This window comes from Manis javanica, chromosome 13, assembly GCF_040802235.1.
Source record: "Manis javanica isolate MJ-LG chromosome 13, MJ_LKY, whole genome shotgun sequence".
Classification (NCBI taxonomy): domain Eukaryota; kingdom Metazoa; phylum Chordata; class Mammalia; order Pholidota; family Manidae; genus Manis; species Manis javanica.
The window spans coordinates 68897138-68920398 of NC_133168.1; positions in this window are offsets into that span (position 1 = coordinate 68897138).

Here is a 23261-nt window from a genome sequence, read left to right on the forward strand (position 1 = left end):
TGTCTCTTTTCTCCTGAAACATTGTGGTAAGTGGTAAATTTTCTTACCACACCCATTCCTGCAAACTTTTTGAGAACAGGTTGTCAATATCTCCATTTCTTACTTATTCTATTTCCTTAGGCCTTATCATGTATAAGCTGGAAAAAAGCTGTCTATCAGAATAGAGCATGCTATTCATGAAGCTGTTTTGTGAAAGCCCTATTCAAGATGACGTCTTTGAACCTCAAATCAGGGTATATTCCTACTGTAAACAAGGTATAATTTAAAAAAAAGTGGGGCCGGGGAGAGCTTAACTGAAAGTCTTGGACAAGAAAAAATGTAGATATCATCAGTTTCATCTTTGTATCTGTTCTTTACTCTTTCCTACCCTGCTGCATAGAAACTGACCTCAAAACAGCATGGCAGGTTGGGAATAGATGTGTCTGAGGCAGAAGTATGAAACTGACTTTTAAAAATGGCCAGACAATGGGGTATTTATGTTTCCTCAAATTCAGCAACTGGAATTGAAGAAACCAAAGGAAGAGCTTTAAAGGCACACAATGGGATGCATTATGAATTCACACATATGGGAGAAATACCTTTACTCTAGCATTGAAATGACCACAAACCCTTTCATGATGAAACCAATTGCAGACAGTTGGAAAAACATATTTAGAATGTAAAAAGGATATGTTATGGCTGGAGATCCAGGCGTCAATATAAAGTGAACTTTGAACTCATCCAAAGAGGTTGGTGAAGGAGATGGAGATGCTCAAGCCTGCAGTACTGAAATAGGCACAGCAACCATCGCTGAAAAAGGAAGAACCTAGGTACTCCCACATCAGAGTGAAAGTCACAGGCAAGAGCCCCATCATGAATATGCAGGGGGAAAAGACACAGGACACAGGAGGCAGGAGATACGGAGCAGTGAGCAACCCTGTTTAATACTGGAGAACATAGTACTGCTGTTACGGGGACCCTTTTAAAGAGAGATGAATGCAAATTGCCATCCATGCTGCTCATCTTTAATGCTGTGCCTTAGAGTTAATACTTGTCAGAGGCTGGAGAAAACCCACAAAGGGGAAAGGTGAAGAAGATACAGCTAGATCCTATTAATCATAAATTTTTGATATCATTACCTGAGATTGTTCTGCAATGGAGTGGAGCAAAAGTCAGATACCAAAGGATTGAGGAGTAAGTGATAATAATTACCACTCTAATAACCTCTGTGGCAATGTTTATTATCATTTGTTTACACATTAGAAAAGCTAACCAGCATATGAAATGCAACCCTGTATTCCTACAGTGTAGTCGCCCAAGGAATGCTGGTTTTCTGAAAGCTGAATAGGAGTGAAGTAAAGAGTATAAACTTTTTTCTGTATGTCTTCCATGAAAGAAAGAGGTGGAGTCCGAGCCAACCCTGAGGAATAGGCAGGATCCTTGCACTTAGATTCTTAAAAATCAGTATTTTTTTTTAATAAAAAAGTTATTTTCTAGTGAGAAAGGCATGCTTCATCAGATATTTTCTACCTATCAGAAAATGGCAAACTTCTCCTTAAAGCTTCAAAATCTTAAAAATTAGCAATAACAACGATAATAACTGAAACAAAGCCATATTTTCTTGGTTGCCTTTGAAATGTATACATTAGAAAAAAAATTATTCTGTTATATAAGTTCTCACCTTTCAGGAACCAATAAAAAAATTCTTATTGGAGGTATTCAAAAAACAAAGTAATAATACAATCATAAATCTTACATCAGGCATGGTGTGTGATAATTTTATTTAATGCACTTACTAACAACACCATTTTGAACACAGTGGGCTTAACTTGTACTGTGTTGTTTGATATACTATTTAATATGAGGGCTCCACTTTTGTGGAGCTTGCTTTTTGGAGCATTTAATGATGGCAAATATTTAATCATTTCAAAGCAATGTTATAGTATCCTAGACTGTGAATTATAGGAATATTTGTAAGACTTATGAATTGTATATCCTTCAAAACTCTCACATTACCATTTTAAAATTAAAACAAGGATGGAATAGAAAATCATGCATTGAAAGACTAAATTCCAGAAAATTTAGAAAAAAGATTGTAAGTGGAGCTACCAAAAAAACTAAAAAATATACCTGTCCATATCCCTCAGAGATCAGCCAGCAGCTTCGGCGGCTCTCCCAAACGGAATTGCAGTGGTGGACTGTTTTTACCCTTCTCTTTTCCACTGTGGGTATTCTGTCTTATGGAAAAATTGTTCTGTTTTTCCTTCTTGACTAACATTTCTCACCTCATTCTTAATATCCTGGTCATTAGACATCAAATGACTGGAAACCATCCACACATAATTTGTCCTCCTGTCCTCAGTGGTGGGCCTAGAATATTTTATGTTATGGGTAGCTGGGCAGGATGCAGGGCAGAAATGATTTCTGGTGATGAGAATGAACTGCCTGACATGGATCCACATTAGCTAAATCTGTTCATCATACCTCGGCACGGAGAACGCTCGTGGGTGTTCTGACTATCCTTCTACCCAAGGAATACTCTTCATGTGTCTTCACTTCATCTAAAGTGAATCTCCTTTAATATCAGAAAGGAAAAAGTATGTCAGGAAACAGTACAAGGAAGAAATGAGTGATATGCCTTTGGATTCTAGAAAATGCAGTTCATAAGTAAGAAATACTTGCTGAAGTGGGGTAGCAAAGAGCCTTGGTAACGACGCATGCAGAAATTACTGTTTTTCATCAACTGATGCATTAGAGATAGAAGTGGATATATTTTATTGCTGTACAATCACAATAGATTGATCTACTAGATGCTAGAAGAAAATATCTCTCTGAAGTTTAGAGCACAGAGTGAGATGCTACATTCATTCCATCTCCTGAAAGATTTTGTTTACAAAGAGCTCTTTCCATCTAAGAGATGATAAGCTAAAGCAAAGCAAAACCAAAACAAAAAAAACCACTGTATTTATTCCAAATAATTTCAAAATAAGGGAGAAGAGTTACTACCCTGAAGAGAGGAGGAAGATATTACAAACATGCTTTAGTTAAAGTGACTAAAATATAAGTTAACAGTAAACAAAAGAAGGAAGATATTGGTTCATGTATCCAAGTTGCAGATACTTTAATTTTCCATTCCACAAATATTTGTATATACCTTTTCTATTCCAAGCCTGTCCAGAGAATAAAATAGACATGTCCCTGACTTTGTGGATTGAAATTTAGGAAGGAAGATAAATACAGTTTAATAGAGATATTCCTAGACATATATGTGTAGAATTATAAGCTGTAATTTGAGCTCAGAGCTATAGGACAATGCTACTCAGACTATCTCCTATTTGTGTTAGGACAATGCTACTCAGACTATCTCCTATTTGTGTTAGGACAATGCTACTCAGACTATCTCCTATTTGTGTGCTGACATCCTTCTCTAACGGAATCTTGCCATGTGGCAGGAAAAAAACTATTGCCACCTGTGGGAGCACAATCCCTATGACATTAGCATTTAACAAGAAAAAGAGATTCTTTTATAGTTCAATATGGAAAAACTCTCAGGAAAGTCATACAAGACAAACTGAGACCATATGCAAACAAGATTGACTAAAAACTTTAAAAATAGAGACTGAAATGTAAAGCAGAAAAATAAAAATTTAAAACACTAGAAAAACAAATGCATAATAAACAGGTTAGTGGCTGGGAAGAACTACCTAAGCACATCAATGGTGAAAAAATTATAAAAGAAAATACAGTGTTTTTAAGCCTTCAAAACTAAAGTAGGAGATCAGAAACAAAATTAAATGCAATTGCAAATGGGAAATGTAGAAAAAAGGATAAAGTATGTTTTTTACACATTAAAAAGAAAAATATTAATGATCCAAAAGAGCATGGATAAAAATTTTAAGATATACATAAGAAAGGAGATACAAGAGCCAATTTATGGGAAAATGTGAACAAACAGTTCATCAGGAGCTGGAAAATAAATGTAGTTTCCTATTGTAATCAAGACAATTTGGTATTGGCATAAAAATAGGCCTATACAAAGGTAGAAGAGAACTGAGTCTAGACACAGAATACGGCCAATTGGCCAATTCATTTGTATGCCAAGTTAATTCAATGAGAAAAGGACAGCCTTTTCAACAAATGGTCCTGGAGCAACTGGACATCTATATGCAAAAAAGAAAACACAAAACATAACGCTTAATTTCATACCATACACAACAATTAAAATGGGTCAAAGACTCAAACATTAGAGTCAAAACCACAAAACTTCTAGAAAGAATCATAGAAGAACATCTTTGTGATGTTTAGGTCAAAACTTTCTAGACAGGAAATGGAAAATGTCCTTACATAAAAAGTATGTAAGATTGCTTTTCACTAAAATATCCTTCTATTATTTCTTCCATTATTTTGCATCTGCTCCTTTTTTTTCCTGCAGGAATTTTTACCAAATATATATTGACAGTTTGTATATATCTTTGCTTATCTCTCAGTTTCTCTGCCTTCTTGTCCATTTGTCCTGTATGATGTATTTGTCTATGTAATTTATTCACATCCTGTCCACATATATTTCTGAGAATATTCATTACATGTATCTTAACGTCAGTTTCTATTTTAGTCCTTTTTCATGTAATGTCTTCTATGTAATTTTTTATTTCACCTTATGCTGCTGCTTTCTGCAAACATTTGTTGATTCATTTGTTTTTACCTCTGCTGGCAGAATTTATTCTCCCACACTCTGCAAGCCCAGAGCAGCAGAATGCCTACAGGACTTTGTCAGTTTCCTTCCATGGTATAAGCAGATTTTTGCCTCAACCTTGAATTCCCATTTGTCAGAAGCTCAGTTGAGCTGGGAAGTGGTACAGTAGTTGATGAAAGCAACAGTCAGCCAAAAATGAACAATTTAAGCATTGAGTCTTCTCTCAAGGGCATCTCCAAATTATTGCTTATTTCATATTTGCTTATTAGTTCTTACAATGGCAGTGTGTTCACTAAGTTATTTTAAATATTTTTAACACTTCTATTGACTTGGTACATTTGGGTGAGTATGAACATATACCTGAAAGTTATGGACTGTGTTCACACATTGCACTGATACTGTGGTTAGCTCTCCCGGGCGGAAGAAAAGAGGTGATGCCTCTCAATTGATAGTTCAGACACATCTACATTATTTGAATTCTTCTCTATTTTGATGTGGTAATTTTGTAGTTAAAAAAAATAAAACAGAAATCAGCAAGGTCAAATATTACTGGGAGATTAAGCAAGATTAAATTCTGATTAATCTATTTTTTCTTTAACAACAGAAAGTAGGTAACCTTGAAAGTATGGTAACCTTGACAACAATGGTGTAAAGCGATTGAATTTAGTAAAGACAAAGGAAAAAATTTTAAATAGTTAGACAGTTGAGTCTAATTTATTAATTCAAACTATTTTAATATTGATTAAAACAATTCACAACAAAGACAGATTCCTAAATAGTCAAAATATTAAGACACTGAATATAAAGACATGGCTTCACACAGATCTTATGTTTCTCTTTAGATAGTACATATTAATATACAAAGGAAATTTCTGATATGCTATTATATCTTAAATATCTGCATTTAATAGTTAATTATTAGCTTTGATATAATAGGTATTAGATGTGAAAATATCTTATGAAACCTTAAGTGTATACTGCCATTCTTTTTGGCATAAATCTTAAATAATTAATGGAAACTTATTATTTAAAAATTAAACTTACATTATCATGCTGCTGATACTGAATTTCCAGTTCCTGTGAGTTTAAATATTAACTGTGTGAATTATGAATTCTTCAACTTAAAATCAATCACATAATTATTTGGAATGTTCTTTCTATAATGATGGACTACATGTATTTTTGTCAGCATTGTTTAATTGCTAATATTTGGTAACACTTAGCAATTGGACCACTAATTTGTTAGTGTGTAGACTAAACTTATCAGCACTTCTTATCCAGATACTTGTTTTTCTCCTATGGATGGCTATTGTTCATAAAACTACTGTCAAGGAAAGAAATATGTTTGTATTTAGTGAACCAAAGGAAGAGGAAGGTATGTTTATTAGCTGAAAGGATTCAGAGATTTGAGTTGAATACAAGGTTAGTATTCATTTTAAATGATGTAAATGGAAAAATGGGAAAGAAATCAGACAAATGAATATGTTAGTATTTTCCATCAAGATAAAGAGTATTTGGCAGAATATAATATCTAGAGAAAGTGCCAGGTGTAAAGAGGGCAAGCAACGTGCTTTATTAACCTACAATTGCTTTCATTGACCAAATGGCCTTGATGAAGATTATGTTTCATCTGCATCTCCTTAGAGATCACCTGGGAGGTAGTGGGTTTTGAGGCTTGACAAACTGGCTTCAAAAAAATAGCTGAACTTTACTATTCCCACTGGGTTTTCTGTGAAGAAATTTTTCACTACTAATTTTTTTAAAATACTAAAAATAATAAAATGGACAACCTTTTCCTATGCCATTTTTTTCTTTTCCTTTTATATGATTACACCATTTTATAGCATTTAAGAATATTTCTGACATAAAAAATAGCGTTTTGTTATATTGTACTGATTTAGCATTCCACTTTTTCATGTCTTATATATCATTTACTACCCTCCACTGATCCATCTATTGATTCTTGTAATGATAACACATCATTTTGATAATTGTCACTTTAAAATGTGCTTTAATATCTGGCAAAGCAACTATAAAGTCACTCTGTATCAGCCAGGGTTCAAACAGAGATGAAGAAGCAGTAGGAGATATATATTAAAAGATTTATTGCAAGGAATTGACTAATGGGATTGTACGGGCTGTCTAGGTTAGTTGGAAGTAAAGCAGGAATGAATGACTGGAATTCTTAAGAGCAGGTGGAAGCTGCTGCCCATAGGTAGATTTTCATCCTCATCATGGAAGAATCAACCCTGACCTTAAAGCCTTTCAACTCATTGGACCAGGCCCAAAAGATCAAGAATTGTTTATTTAGGATGCTCTCCCTTACTTAAAATCAATTGGTCATGCATTTTAATCTACAGAATATCTTCACAGCACTAGATTAGCATTTGATTAGTTAAATTGACATGTCAATACACCATCATGCCTCTTCTTACTTTTCCAATACTATTTACCAACTGCCCCCTTACTCCAAATAGATAGCAGAGTGCCTGAATAGTGAAGGATGTTATAAAATTAATTAAACAGTATTTATTATGGTTAATAATTGCTATGGCATTTTGTGAATAAGAAACAGAACATAGTCATTATAATATGCAGGACACCTTAAACAAACAGAAATTCAGTAACAGTTATTATAGTGAAAGCAAGTTAAAATGATTAATTAAGGGGTGAAAGTGTTTGTAGGAGTTTGTATCAAATTTTAGGAACAAAGAATTTTAATAGCACTGCCGATTCACTAACATTCTTCTGGAAAGCTACTAATGTAGAAACTCTCTTGAGTATGAAACAATGTGACAAGATAAATCACTTCATACCTAAATCACTTTGCACCAGTTAATTAGATATTAGAAATTTCTTTTAAGTTCTTTTTTTTTAGTTAATTAGATGTTAGAAATTTCTGTTAAGTCTGTTTTTTTTACTTAAGAAAAAATAGTAGATTCCAATGAATATTTCAAAGAAAGGAATCACTGTTGCATATCTATGAGTGCATTTAGTGCAATTGCAAAGACTGTTTAAAATACATATACATATATGTATATAAATATATATGCAAAGATTTCCTAATATATGTATGTGTATGTATTTATGTACACACACACACATTTCATTAATGATTTGTCTTAAATCTCAATAATGAGATTTCATGTCATAACATTAGTTTTAATGTGGATAGGCCTATAAATGTTTAATTAATAAAATTAAAACTCTGACTTCTAAGCGTCAGAGCTACATTTGTTAGGCGGATTTATTTGCTGTCCTAAGTTAATGATTATATCTACACCAGGAGTAATCAGTTAGCAATAATGACTCTCAGACATGTTTTGTTTTTCTATATTGTTAGGCCTAGCCCAGTGTTTTAGATAGCAATAATCATGAAAGTCATAATATGAGCACCTTAAATTTTGTTGTCATATGTCCACTATAGTTCTCATGTTTTGTATTTCCTCTACCAGCATTCAAGTTCCTGAATGCTTCTCCAAAGGTGAAAGGTAATATCACTAATAAAATAATAGTAATAGTAATAATAATAGTTTATTAATAAAGCAACCACTGCTTATGTCCTTCTTATATGCCAAACAATGTTCTAAGTGATTTCCTGTGCTAATTAACTTAACCTTTAAAAAAATCTGTATGAGGCAAATACTACTATTATTCCTGCTTTTCAGATGAGGAAAAAGAATCATAGCAAGTTTAAGTAACTTGATAAAAGATACGTATCTTGTAAGTGGAGAAGCCCAAAGTCAATACCAGCAGTCTGCTTCCAGAGTTAGCTCTTAAATACTATGCTAAACTGCTTTCAAAGGCTAAACAGTAATTTTAGCCTTTGGTGGAGATCCATTTGTAGGTCAAAAAATCATTTCTAATTCTTTTAAAATAAAATACAGTGAACTAGAATAAAATGAAATAAATCAGAGCACACTTCATGTAGAAAAGGTTTACATTCTTTCAGATGTGTGTGTGTATGTGTGTATGTGTAAACTGATTATGATACAAACACATTTCTTGTTTCTTCCCTCCTCTACCCCTGAAGCAGCCAGAGTAACCCTATTATATGGTAATTCTTCACACCATTAAGACAGCTACTATTTAAAAATCAAACAAAAAAGTAAAATCAGAAAATAGTGAGTTGGTGATGATGTGGAGAAACTGGAACCTTTGTGCACTGTTATTTGGAATGTAAAATGGTGTAACCACTATGGACAATACAATGGCAACCTCAAAAGTCAAAAATTAAATTACCATATGATCCAGAATTCCATTTCTGGGTGTACATCCAAAGATAATTGAAAGCTGGGTCTCAAAGAGATGTCTGTATAGCCATGTTTATAGAATCATCATTCACAATAGCCCAAAGATGGAAGCACCCCAAATGTCTATCAATGGATGAAAAGACAAAAAAAATATGTGAAAGAAGCCAATCACAAACAGACAAACACTGTGGTTCTACTACCTGAGGTATCAAGAGTAGTCATACTTGAAGAAACAGAAAGCATAACGGGAGTCGCCAGGGTCTGGGAAGAATGAGATAATGAGGAGTTACTGTTTAATGGATACAGAGTTTCAGTTTTGCAAAATGCAAAAGTTCTGGAGATTGGTTGCACAACACTGTGCATATACTTAACACTAAAATCTATACACTTAAAAATGATTAAGATGGTAATTTCTATATTGTATGTATTTTAATCACAATTTAAATATTTTTAAATTAGAGTCCAATAACTAGAAATTCTATAACAGTCTTCAAATAAATCCTTATTCTTTGTTTTAAAAAAAGCAATTCAGAAGTTTATTTCTGTGCTCAGAGCCCTCCAATGGCTTTTCATCTCAGGATTCTGAAAGTCTTTACAATGGTCCAAAAGGGCCTGACGGTTTTCTAATCTCATCTTGCGTCATTCTCCCTCAGATTATTTTGCTCCGATTATGCTGAATTTCTGTGCTCTTGCTTGAGAATTTCAGGCACTTTTCTGCTTCAAGGTCTGAATATTTGCTTCCCTTCCCCTTGATAACAACCCCTTAATACCCAAGGACTCAGCAAATGGGGGAAAGGCAACAACTACAATATTAAACTGGGAATCATAAATTAATAGATTGAAGCAAAATGCCAATATATTACTCTTCTGTAAAATAAGGGGCTTTTGTATATTGTAAATTTACACTATCCTGATGATACCTAGCTGTAAAGGAAACTGGGATTTGTGTTTTTTAGTCTAAGAAACCATATGCCCCAAAAGTTGGAAGAATAAATGAAACAGATATTGGATGATAACCAACATTCAATGTCAATGATGTATATAGGCAGACAATGGCTTACCTTTTCCCTGAGTATGTCATTTCTACAAAAAGTCTATCTTATCTGCCCAATTCTCACCCACTATATCTAAAGTAGTATGTCCTATTACAAAAACTGAAAAGTTGGTGATAGATTGTTTTCTATCTAATATGCCCATTTATTAGATTATTCATACTATGCTATCTAATATTGGAGAAAATGTCCATATTTTATTCAGTAAGTTTGTACATTATTATTAAATATATATATATATACAACCTTTAAAAATGGCTCTAATATTTGTATAGATGATATACTTAGTTTTAGAAATTATACTTTTTTATACAATAATGCAGAATATCATTGAATATTTGTTTTCATGTTTCTAAGCTGAGTTCCCAAGAAGCCTTTAAATGCATTATGACTGCCTAGATAATAACAGGCCAAAAACAGAGATTTTTTTTATCTTAAGCACCTTGGATAAGCATTATATTTTTGGTTGTGTACTTGTCTTAGCAATGATAGTTATATTGTGTTCATTCAGTTGATAGCCGATATTTAAAACTCTCAAGAGGAAATAATGATTCACTATAAATGCATCCCAAAAGAAGGCTTTTCGAAATGTATTCTGTAAAAACTGTCATTTTTTACAGAAGAAGAAAATGTATATATTTTGAGTGTGTGAAAGGTAAGGGACGACTAATGAAAGAGGGATAACTGAAGATGATTTGTCTTTACAGATACATTTTTTTTGTGGTCTTACATGTTTTTTTCTGTTCCACTGCTTAAAGAACATAAATTTGAAGATTTACCTATTGTAATGAGCTTGTTGGATTTCTAGCCAACATATAATAATTAACTCCTAGTTTTAATATCCCATGATACAGTTTTAGTGCAGGGGTAAACATTTGCTTCTAAACACATAAATCATCTACAGTAAACAAGATTCAGAATGCTATCCTTATTAAAAAATAACATATTGTGTTCAATATATCTTTCAAGTTAAGATAGCTTCTAGAAAATTAGAATACCTCTGTATTGTAAGTTATAAATTTTAACTGCTACAGTCTGAAATCTTAACAATTTGTATTTAGCTCCATATGAAAACATTCTTACGGAGTTTAATCCAGAAGAAAACCTTTTCAGATATACATAAAGGTATACACATTGCCCCATTCATTCTTTAATAAAAATCATGAAATACATCAGAACAGCTATTTGGCAAACAAAAGTAAAATTATGTTCTATAGGATGACAATAAATATTAGTCTTAATAATTAACTACTATGATCCAAAATCTTACCCACTTGTACATATAAAAATACTCCCATGACATTTAATCCAGAAAACAAACCCCAAGTGGACAAAAATCAAAGATATACAGATTGCACTATGCGGCCCTCCCTGCCATTCCTAGACCTTTAAAAATCATAAGATAATTAGAATATACCTTTTGGATATCAATAATATGGTATCTAGTAAATAGATGCTACTTTATAATACAAGAATATGACAGTTTTATTCACACAGACACACAGAATATTTTGAATATGTGTACAAAAAGACAGTAGCATTAAAAAACAAAAACAAAACCCTAAATGTCCATCAGTAAGAAAATACTTTTTTATAATAGCTGTTTTAACATTTTAGTCCACTCAGTCCATCCTCCCTCTCATTTCTGGATTACCTTAAATTTATTCATTTCCTAAACATTGTTACATTTTATTGCTTCTTGTCTGTCCAGTAATTTTTTAATTGATGCTAAACTTGTAATTTCCAAAAATACACAGTATTTTTATGAGGACTTTAATGTCTTCCTTTAAAGAGTATTGGTTTTTGTTCCAATTGGTTTTTGTTCCAACTAGTCAGTTGAATTAGTTCCATTTTCTTTTCCCTTGTAAGGCTGTTAAAAAAATATTCATTAGTGTGGATCCGGAATAGCCTTGATTCTAGAGATCGTTTTAACCACTCCTGAGGTGTAGCCCTTCTAGAATCTCTACTACAGGCCTAAAATGAATGTTAAGGACTGCTCTTTTCTAGCTGGCAGGAATTAAAAATAATTCCCAGCCCTGTTTAAGATTTGGAAACTGTTCGCTCACATTTCCTGGACTTACCTAACCTCCTGGAATTTTACTGAATCTATGCATGTCTTAGTAGTCATCGAACATGCAAGAGGCCCACATGTGAATTTATTCTTCATAGCTCCTTCCTCTCTGGACCTCTGTCTTGTAATTTCCAGTAGCTGTGGACTTCCTGAGTGCCAAGAGGACCCTCCTCAATTCAGTGAGTCTATCACATTCCAGCTACCATCCCCTTCCCTACCCTGCAGTCCTAAATGAGACTTCAGGCAAAACATGGGCAATTTTGAGGTTTACACTCATTTGTTTCTCATCTATCAGATACTATAGTCCTTTGCTGCCTGCTGTCCAGTGTCTGAAAACAGTTTCACACACTTGTCCATCTTTCTAGTTGTCTAAGATATTAAGGTAAATGTATCTCTACTGGTTCATCAACATAAAAATAAAGAAGACCTGAAATGTCCCCTTACAGAAAACATGTTTCCAAAATATTTCATGTCATGGAGTCCATTCTGGGTTATATATTCAAACTTAGTGTATGAATTTATTCATGTCTACCTATCAGGTAAGTCGATAGCAATATTTAAGATGAGATTTTTAAAGGATTTAATTTTATGATTTCTGTTCTAATTGCCTTGGTGTTAAATTTGCTTTTAGGATTTGATTTAGTTTTCTATATATTTTATACATAGAATTAATAGCTTGATAAGATAAATTATTGCTTTGGGCTTATCAAAGCAGTTTAATATAGAAACAGTTTGAATCATTATTGATGTGACTGGAATCTGGCTTTTCCACTTACAAATTGTGGAACATTTTACAAATTGCTTCTCTGTTAAAATCTCACATTGCTCCTCTCTAAAAGGGGGATAAAAAAAACTATGTGCATATAACATTTTCATTATTCAATCAAATAATACACATGCTACACTTAGCATAGTATTAATAGTCAGCAAAGATGTGTTGCACAATCTCAGGGATATCATGCACATTGTGATATGTGATACATGTACATTGAGAATTTAGTGTTCAATTAATGTTTTGTTATTTTTATTGTTTTTCTTATTAACATGTTTTTGAGGAAAATATATCTGTACAAAATAAAAATCTGTACCTAAATTTCATTTAATTTTGAGCCATTATCAAATATTTACTTACTTCTGTCAACTACTTATGCATTTCATTCTTTCAATTTACTTTTAAGATTAAAACATTTTTTTTATAGATAATTATTTTTTATTGAAGGGTAGTTGACACACAGTATTACATTAGTTTCAGGTGTACAACACAGTGATTCAACATTTATATACATGATAATTCTAGGTACCAGCTATCACCATACCAAGTTGTTACAATATTTTGACTATATTCCTTATGCTATACATTACATCCCGGTTACTTATTTATTTTGCAGTTGGAAGTGTGTACTTTTTTTTGTGAGGGCATCTCCCCTATTTATTGCTAAATGGTTGTTAACAACAATAAAATTCTGTATAGGGGACTCAATGCTCAATGTATAATCATTAATCCACCCCAAGCCTAATTTTCGTCAGTCTCCAATCTTCTGAAGCATAACGAACAAGTTCTTACATGGAGAACAAATTCTTACATAGTGAATAAGTTACATGGTGAATAGTACAAGGGCAGTGATCACAGAAACTTCCGGTTTTGATCATGCATTACGAACTATAAAAAGTTCAAATATGAATATTCATTTGATTTTTATACTTGATTTATATGTGGATACCACATTTCTCTCTTTATTATTATTATTTTTAATAAAATGCTAAAGTGGTAGGTAGATGCAAGATAAAGGTAGAAAACATAGTTTAGTGTTGTAAGAGAGCAAATGTAGGTGATCTGGTGTGTGCCTGTAGACTATGTGTTAATCCAAGCTAGACAAGGGCAATAAAACATCCATGGATGGAGCAGATCTCTCTCAGAACAGGGAGGGGAGGTTCTAAGCCTCATCTCTGTTGATCCCCAATTTCTCACCTGATGGTCCCCCTGCGACTGTGCCTGTCTTAGGTTGTTCCTCCCTTGAGGAATCTTACCCGTCTCTGGCTAACCAGTCATCTTCCGGGGCCATACAGGGAAATGTAAAGTTGGTAACTGAGAGAGAAGCCTTATTGTTTGAAAAGGTTAGTTTTTTACTTCTTTGCATATTTATGCCCTGTGGCTTCTATGCCCAGCATTTGTCCTGAGGTATCTTTACCACTTGGAAGAATTGTGATACACGGTACATTCGATATGAGGCATGAATTCTATTTATGGGTTGTAATTAAGGAGGAAGAAGAAAAGCTATAGAAGTAGCAGGTGGAAGAAAACATGGGAAGATTCATTATTTCTTTGACATATCTTCTTGTAGAGAAACTTCAGCATGTATTGGTTTTAAACTACTAATTAAATTGCACACACACAATAACATAATAGGAGTACAGTTACATAACTAAAGCATACCTATAATTACCAGCCATCTCCAGTGAAACCAAGAAAACCAGTTAGGCACCTTAAGCATTTGTGAAAACTTATCTATGATATGGTGGATATTGTCCAACTGAACTTGAACAGTCTGACAGAAATCAGACAAATTAAAACAACCCATTCCTGGGGACTGTTCACATTCCATATGTTCTTTTAACAGTAAATAGTCTGTAGTTGTAAGATTTTGGAGCGCTACAGTTTGCACTTCTCCTAATTCTTGGTTGAGTTCCAACAGTGTAGATCCAGTCAAATTTGTTGTTTTGCTGTATGCACAGGCCAGCTTAGATATCTCCTTCTTCATTCCCATGGCAAGTCCAGTAACTGGTGGGATGAGTGCATCTACACCTGTAGCAGCGCGTGGATCTTTCTTGGGGTTTTTTGATGATCATCTTCTGGCATGAGTCTTCCAGAAAGTGCTGATGTTGGAAGTTCTTTTTCATATCGTATCTTAGTTCATTTTCAGGGTAGCCAAATTAGACTTTGATCCTCTGTATAAGCACAAACAAACCCTTTGCCTACACTTTTATATGCCCTTTATACCATTGTGTAGAACTCATTGGAGGTCACCACACAGGAACTGCTCTTTTTTTTTTGTTATCATTAATCTACACTTACATGATGAATATTATGTTTACTAGGCTCTCCCCTATACCAGGTCCCCCATATAAACCCCTTTACAGTCACTGTCCATCAGCATAGCAAAGTGTTGTAGAGTCACTACTTGTCTTCTCTGTGTTGTACAGCCCACCCTCCCCTTTCTCCCACCCTCCCATGCATGCTAATCTTAATACCCCCTTCATCTTCCCCCCATCCTTATCCCTCCCTACCCACCCATCCTCCCCAGTCCCTTTCCGTTTGGTACCTGTTAGTCCATTCTTGAGTTCTGTGATTCTGCTGCTGTTTTGTTCCTTCAGTTTTTCCTTTGTTCTTATACTCCGCAGATGAGTGAAATCATTTGGTATTTCTCTTTCTCCGCTTGGCTTATTTCACTGAGCATAATACCCTCCAGCTCCATCCATGTTGCTGCAAATGGTAGGATTTGCCCTCTTCTTATGGCTGAGTAGTATTCCATTGTGTATATGTACCACATCTTCTTTATCCATTCATCTATCGATGGACATTTAGATTGCTTCCAATTCTTGGCTATTGTAAATAGTGCTGCGATAAACATAGGGGTGCATCTGTCTTTCTCAAACTTGATTGCTGCATTCTTAGGGTAAATTCCTAGGAGTGGAATTCCTGGGTCAAATGGTAAGTCTGTTTTGAGCATTTTGATGTACCCCCATACTGCTTTCCACAATGGTTGAACTAATTTACATTCCCACCAGCAGTGTAGGAGGGTTCCTCTTTCTCCACAGCCTCGCCAACATTTGTTGTTGTTTGTCTTTTGGATGGCAGCCATCCTTACTGGTGTGAGATGATACCTCATTGTAGTTTTAATTTGCATTTCTCTGATAATTAGCGATGTGGAGCAACTTTTCATGTGTCTGTTGGCCATCTGTATTTCTTTTTTAGAGAACTGTCTGTTCAGTTCCTCTGCCCATTTTTTAATTGGGTTATTTGTTTTTTGTTTGTTGAGGCATGTGAGCTCTTTATATACTCTGGACGTCAAGCCTTTATCAGATGTGTCATTTTCAAATATATTCTCCCATACTGTAGGGTTCCTTTTTGTTCTATTGATGCTGTCTTTTGCTGTACAGAAAGAAGCTTTTCAGCTTAGTATAGTCCCACTTGCTCATTTTTGCTGTTGTTTTCCTTGCCCGGGGAGATATGTTCAAGAAGAGGTCACTCATGTTAATGTCTAAGAGGTTTTTGCCTATATTTTTTTCCAAGAGTTTAATGGTTTCATGACTTACATTCAGGTCTTTGATCGATTTTGAAGTTACTTTTGTGTATGGGGTTAGACAATGGTCCAGTTTCATTCTCCTACATGTAGCTGTCCAGTTTTACCAGCACCATCTGTTGAAGAGACTGTCATTTCGCCATTGTGTGTCCATGGCTCCTTTATCAAATATTAATTGACCATATATGTCTGGATTAATGTCTGGATTCTCTAGTCTGTTCCACTGGTCTGTGGCTCTGTTCTTGTGCCAGTACCAAATTGTCTTGATTACTCTGGCTTTGTAGTAGAGCTTGAAGTTGGGGAGTGAGATCCCCCCCTACTTTATTCTTCTTTCTCAGGATTGCTTTGGTTATTCGGGGTCTTTGGTGTTTCCATATGAATTTTTGAATTATTTGTTCCAGTTCATTGAAGAATGTTGCTGGTATTCTCATAGGGATTTCATCAAATCTGTATATTGCTTTGGGCAGGATGTCCATTTTAACGATATTAGTTCTTCCTAGCCATGAGCATGGGATGAGTTTCCATCTGTTAGTGTCCCCTTTAATTTCTCTTAAGAGTGACTTGTAGTTTTCAGAGTATAAGTCTTTCACTTCTTTGGTTAGGTTTATTGCTAGGTATTTTATTTATTTTTGATGCAGTTGTGAATGGAGTTGTTTTCCTGATTTCTCTTTCTGTTGGCTCATTGTTAGTGTATAGGAAAGCCACAGATTTCTGTGTGTTGATTTTGCATCCTGCAACTTTGGTGTATTCCGATATCAGTTCTAGTAGTTTTGGGGTAGAGTTTTTAGGATTTTTTATGTACAATATCATGTCATCTGCAAATAGTGACAGTTTAACTTCTTCTTTACCAATCTGGATTCCTTGTATTTTTTGTTTTGCCTAATTGCCATGGCTAGGACCTCCAGTACTATGTTAAATAACAGTGGGGAGAGTGGGCATCCCTGTCTAGTTCCCGATATCAGAGGAAAAGCTTTCAGCTTCTCGCTGTTCAATATAACGTTGGCTGTGGGTTTATCATAGATGGCCTTATTATGTTGAGGTACTTGCCCTCTATTCCCATTTTTGCTGAGAGTTTTTATGATGAATGGATGTTGAACTTTGTCAAATGCTTTTTCAGCATCTATGGAGATGATCATGTGGTTTTTGTCTTTCTTTTTGTTGATGTGGTGGATGATGTTGATGGATTTTCGAATGTTGTACCATCCTTGCATCCTGGGATGAATCCCACTTGGTCATGGTGTACGATCCTTTTGATGTATTTTTGAATTCGGTTTGCTAATATTTTGTTGAGTATTTTTGCATCTATGTTCATTAGGGATATTGGTATGTAGTTTTCTTTTTTGTTGGGGTCTTTGCCTGGTTTTGGTATTAGGGTGATGTTGGCTTCATAGAATGAGTTTGGGAGTATTCCCTCCTCTTCTATTTTTTGGAAAACTTTAAGGAGAATGGGCCTTATGTCTTCTCTGTATGTCTGATAAAATTCCAAGGTAAATCCATCTGACCCAGGGTTTTGTTCTTTGGTAGTTTTTTGATTACCACTTCAATTTCGTTGCTGGTAATTGGTCTGTTTAGATTTTCTGTTTCTTTCTGGGTCAGTCTTGGAAGGTTGTATTTTTCTAGGAAGTTGTCCATTTCTCCTAGGTTTCCCAGCTTCTTAGCATATAGGTTTTCATAGTACTCACTAATAATTCTTTGTATTTCTGTGGGGTCCATCGTGATTTTTCCTTTCTCGTTTCTGATACTGTTGATTTGTGTTGACTCTCTTTTCCTCTTAATAAGTCTGGCTAGAGGCTTATCTATTTTGTTTATTTTCTCAAAGAACCAGCTCTTGGTTTCATTGATTTTTGCTATTGTTTTTATTTATTTTATTTATTTATTTTCTTTTTTTTATTTATTTCTTCTCTGATCTTTATTATGTCCCTCCTTCTGCTGACCTTAGGCCTCATTTGTTCTTCTTTTTCCAATTTCGATAATTGTGACATTAGACCTTTCATTTGGGATTGTTCTTCCTTCTTTAAATATGCCTGGATTGCTATATACTTTCCTCTTAAGACTGTTTTTGCTGTATCCCACAGTAGTTGGGGCTTTGTGTTGTTGTCTTTTTTTTCCATATATTGCTGGATCTCCATTTTGATTTGGTCATTGATCCATTGATTATTTAGGAGCGTGTTGTTAAGCCTCCATGTGTTTGTGAGCCTTTTTGCTTTCTTTGTACAGTTTATTTCTAGTTTTATGCCTTTGTGGTATGTAAAGTTGGTTGGTAGGATTTCAATCTTTTTGAATTTACTGAGGCTCTTTTTGTGGCCTAGTATATGGTCTATTCTGGAGAATGTTCCATGTGCACTTGAGAAGAATGTGTATCCTGTTGCTTTTGGATGTAGAGTTCTGTAGATGTCTATTAGGTCCATCTGTTCTAGTGTGTTGTTCAGTGCCTCTGTGTCCTTATTTTCTGTCTGGTGGATCTGTCCTTTGGAGTGAGTGGTGTGTTGAAGTCTCCTAGAATGAATGCATTGCATTCTATTTCCTCCTTAAGTTCTGTTAGTATTTGTTTCATGTATGTTGGTGCTCCTGTATTGGGTGCATATATATATTTATAATGGTTATATCCTCTTGTTGGACTGAGCCCTTTATCATTATGTAATGTCCTTCTTTGTCTTTTGTTACTTTCTTTATTTTGAAGTCTGTTTTTTCTGATACCAGAATTGCAACACCTGCTTTCTTCTCTCTGTTGTTTGCATGAAATATCTTTTTCCATCCCTTGACTTTAAGTCTGTGCATGTCTTTGGGTTTAGGGTGAGTCTCTTGTAAGCAGCATATGGATAGATCTTGCTTTTTTAATCCATTCTATTACTCTGTATCTTTTGATTGGTGCATTCAGTCCATTTACATTTAGGGTGATTATTGAGAGGTATGAACTTATTGCCATTGCAGGCTTTAAGTTTGTGGTTACCAAAGGTTCAGGGTTAGCATGTTTACTATCTTACTGTCTAACTTAACTCGCTTGTTGAGCTATTATAAACGCGGTCTGATGATTCTTTATTTCTCTCCCTTCTTCTTCCTCCTCCTCCCTTCTTCATATGTTGGGTGTTTTGTTCTGTGCTCTTTTTAGGAGTGCTCCCATCTAGAGAAGTCCGTGTAAGATGCCCTGTAGAGGTGGTTTGTGGGAGGCAAATTCCTTCAACTTTTGCTTGTCTGGGAATTGTTTAATCCCTCCTTCATATTTAAATGATATTTGTGCTGGATACAGTAGTCTTGGTTCGAGGCCCTTCTGTTTCATTGCATTAAGTATATCATGCCATTCTCTTCTGTCCTGTAGGGTTTCTGTTGAGAAGTCTGATGATGGCCTGATGGGTTTTCCTTTGTAGGTAACCTTTTTTTCTCTCTGGCTGCCTTTAATACTTTGTCCTTGTCTTTGATCTTTGCCATTTTAATTATTATGTGTCTTGGTGTTGCCCTCCTTGGATCCCTTGTCGTGGGAATTCTGTGTACCTCTGTGGTCTGAGAGGCCATTTCTTCCCGTAGTTTGGGGAAGTTTTCAGCAGTTATTTCTTCAAAGACACTTTCTATCCCTTTTTCTCTCTCTTCTTCTTCTGGTACCCCTATAATGCATATATTGTTCCTTTTCGATTGGTCACTCAGCTCTCTTAGAATTCTTTCATTCCTGGATATCCTTTTATCTCTCTGTGCATCAGCTTCTCTGCATTCCTGTTCTCAGTTTTCTAGTCCATTAGTGGTCTCTTGCATCTCGTCCATTCTGTTTTGAAGTCCTTCCAGAGCTTGTTTATTTCTGTATTCTTCTTCATTAGTTCTTGCATATTTCTCTGCAAGTCCATCAGCATGATTATGACTTTTGTTTTGAATTCTTTTTCAGGAAGACTGGTTAAATCTATCTCCCCAGGTTCCTTCTCAGGGGAAGATGTAGCAGATGCCAGAGCTGTCTGGGTTAGTCTTGTCTGGATCATATTTTTTTGCCTTTTCATGTTGACAGATGCTATTGACTGTCAGCTGGAAGGGCCAAACTTTTCACTTGCTACTGGCCTTTCTTTACTGGGACAATTGTGACCCCTAGTGGCTTGTGTTGGGTAATTGCTTGTAGACTGGATCTTTGTGTCTTGCCCGGCCAATATGGAGGAATTGCCCTTTCTTTGCATGTGGTCTGCCTTAGGCTGTTTCTCTGCTTTCACAGCGCCCGGAGGGGTAATGGACCGGGGGTGGGGGGGCTGTTTACCTCTGTGAGGGGTCTCAGAGCTGTTGCCCAGGGGGTTAATTCACCTGGTTTTCCCTATAATTTCCAGCCACTGGTCTGTGACCTTTGTTGTTTCCATCCAGCTGTTATGTCCCTGTTCCTTTAAGGCTTTCAAAAAGCACTCGCTTTTCTTTGTCACAGGGGTATCAGCTTTGGAACCCGCTCAGAGGTCTTGCTGCCCCATTTCCCTGGTTTCCAGCCCTCCACGCATGCACTTTGTCTGCGCTCTGGTGCGGCTGGCTGGGGCTGGGTGTTTAGCAGTCCTGGGCTCCCTCTCCCTCCCGCCGGGAGTTGGGGGGAGGTGTGCTCAGGTCCCATCGGGCCGGGACTTGTATCTTACCCCTTTCACCAAGCGCTGGGCTCTCGCACAAGTGGATGTAGCCTGGCTGTTGTCCTGTGTTTTCTGGTCTCTCTTTTAGGATTAGTTGTATTTGTTGTATTTTCAAAAATATATATGTTTTTGGGAGGAGATTCCCACTGTCCTACTCACGCCGCCATGTTGGCTCTGCCTCCCAGATTAAAACATTTTTATCCTAAAAACTCTTTATTATCATCTAAGTTTTACCATTTAAAAAAAATGACATTAACAGAGTTTTCCCTCATTTTATGCATTATGAATACATTCCTGTAAGGTTATATGCAAATCAAATGTTTGAAACTAACCCTTGAAAAGCTTAGTAGTTAAAAATATAATAAATATAATAAAGTGATTATTTAGGCAATCAAGTAAAATTTCCCGTAACTTCTTTTCATGCCCACTTAGAATTTTTCTGTTTTTCTCCTTTCTTAATAATAGCAGATGTAGAGAGAGAAAGATCACTTATCCACAAGGGAAGTATCTCTGCCACAGCACTGGAAGCCAGAGTACAATGTAATACATGTTCTTGAAAAAAAGGTCAAAATATAACTGCAAAACCAATGAGAAGGACTGTTACAATAAGAGTGTAGCTACTTGTGTCAATATTGGTTTTAAGTTAGAACTGATCATTACATGCCACAATGTAGAGTCATAGGCGACCCTGATAATAAGCAATTTTGATAGAGTGATTAGAAAAAATATTATTTACTTCTTTTAAAATAGAATTAGAAAAGAAATTGGATGTTAACATATGAAACTTTTTTCATGTCTTACTCTAAGAGATGAAGAAATAATGATTTTAGTTAGAATGGAAAGTGGGATAAAGAAATGCATATGTGTGTGTGTTTTCCTGATGAGAGAAATAACAGCATATCTGTTCTTACTAGTATTGACCTAGTAAAGAAAGAAAAACTAATGTTGTAGGATGGTCAGGAGAAAATGTAATGGAAAAACGTCCTTGACATTTGTATAAAGTTGCTGGTACAAGATTGTATACGAAATGTTCTTCTAGTTACTTTGTATTTCTCAGTGAAATAGAAAGAAAGGTCATTGGCTTTGAATGAGGCTGGGGAAGAGATATTGGATTTAATGAGAGAAAAGGAAGTATGAAAAGTTATTGATTAGAGTGGAAGAACAAATGGGCAAGAAAAATATCATAGGCTCATAGAAGTTTCACTTGGGATTAGTAATGATGAATTTAAAGTGAAACCAGGCAGTGTTGAGTTGCTCTTGCCATTTTCTACTATGTGGAGCAAGCCACAGATATTCACCTGTATGGAGTATATAAAGAGAGGACTTTTATGACAAGTGTATTTTTATTATTTAAGTTAAAAAATGGGTAAAGCAGATTGAGTGAGGATGCATGAAAAGGAGTGATTATAATGACTGGCTGTGGAGTTTCAGCTAGGAAAGACAAGAACGATAGAGATGTGAGAAGGAGTAAAAATGTGGTTGGATCAGTGTACTGAAGATAACTGTGAGATTGTTGCAGCCTAATGGGTGAGCTGCACAAACATGTAAGGACAAGGTTAAGGGTATGCCCATAGGAATTAATGATTGAGGTGAAAAGGAGAGCATGATCATTGGAGAAGACACAGGACTGAAGGTCAAAAGTATTGGAAGGAATTGGAAAAATCAATACTGATACCATTTAAAGAACTATGACAATAATTGTTCTGGAGATATCGATAGTGATCAAAGTGTTAAGCATCTTCAAGGAGTAAAAGAGAGTAGTAGGTGAGATACAAAGATTAGTGTTTTATAATGGTGAAAGAAAGAACAGACAGAAAAAGGCAGTGAGTGGCAAAAAAGGACATTTAGTCTCACCTGCAGATTCCACCTCCAGGCATGAGGTATAGAAGAATTTGGGAAAGTAAACAACCACTGCTTAAAATTAACATGAAGACTGGATACTCATTTAGGCACACTCACATGAAAATCTGACCATGTTCTTGGCCACAAAATGTCTTGATAAATTGCAACAAATTCAAAATATACAAACCATATTCTCTGACTACAATGTGATAAACTGGAAACTATAATAAAAGTTAGCCTCAAATTTCCCATATATTTAGAAACTAGAAATCACATTTTAAATGAGTGAGGGTTAGAAAATAAGTTACTGCAATTATTTCATATATAGACCTGAGCTAAAACAAATCATTATATCTAAAAGTAAACTATATGGATCAAAGTTCACTTAGAAGAACATGTATACCTGTGATTGTGTGTATTCAAAAAGAAGAATGAATAACATTACTTTCCGAAAACATAAGTGTCCTGTTAGGAAAATATCACATTATAGATA